We start from the raw sequence: 827 nt of genomic DNA, 5'->3' as shown, positions 1-827 counted from the left end.
CATTTGTAACATTTTACTGTACATATTGAGACATTGGTCTGGCAACGTTAAATAGTGAAAGGGAACATTTTCAGGTGCCAGTGAGAAATGACACAAGAGCCAGGAAGTCAAGTTTGAGTCTGAAAGGTTGACAGACACCAAACATTGAACGGGGCAGTGTGTTTTTTTTCATTTTGTCTGCTTAAACATCAATCAACATTTATTTTACAGTCCTTTACAGCAACCAGCAGGTATTTAAGGTGCTTTATATTAAGAACCAAAAGTGAAACCACATAACATACGAAAAAAAGAATAAAATATAGAAAACTGTAAAATCAGAAATGGATACATAGACATAGGAGAGGGAAATTGTCACCTTGCTACTCTGTTCTAAAAGCAATTTGAAATAAAAAAGTTTTGATTTTGGATCTAAAAAAAGAGCTATGTCTGTAAAGGTTCAGTTGGCGAAAGCCCGATAACCAGGGTTGCTGAACTGAGCTAACCAGATTGTCCCGGGTGGCTTTTAGCCTCAGTGTCAAACAGCCCAGTTGTCGATTGCCCCCCAGCGGTACATTACACTGGGAGGCTGGGTGACCAGGTAGGCTAGTTGTATTACCGTCCGCATCGGTTGTACTTGGCCCATCAGACAGCTTGGGACTTGGACTTAAATTGCATTCCTTTTGGAAAACGGATTTGTTGGTCGGAGAGACAGGTTTTGAACATGGCCGTGGAATTCTTCCGTGGGCCCGTTGGCGAATCCGTGGAACTGCCACAGATTGTGAGTTAAGGGGCAGTTTTCATTTCATGAAATTCTGTGAGATCAGATTGTACAGGATTGTAAGTTGTAG

This window comes from Etheostoma cragini, chromosome 17 (genome assembly GCF_013103735.1).
Source record: "Etheostoma cragini isolate CJK2018 chromosome 17, CSU_Ecrag_1.0, whole genome shotgun sequence".
NCBI lineage: Eukaryota > Metazoa > Chordata > Actinopteri > Perciformes > Percidae > Etheostoma > Etheostoma cragini.
This window is presented reverse-complemented; position numbering follows the sequence as displayed.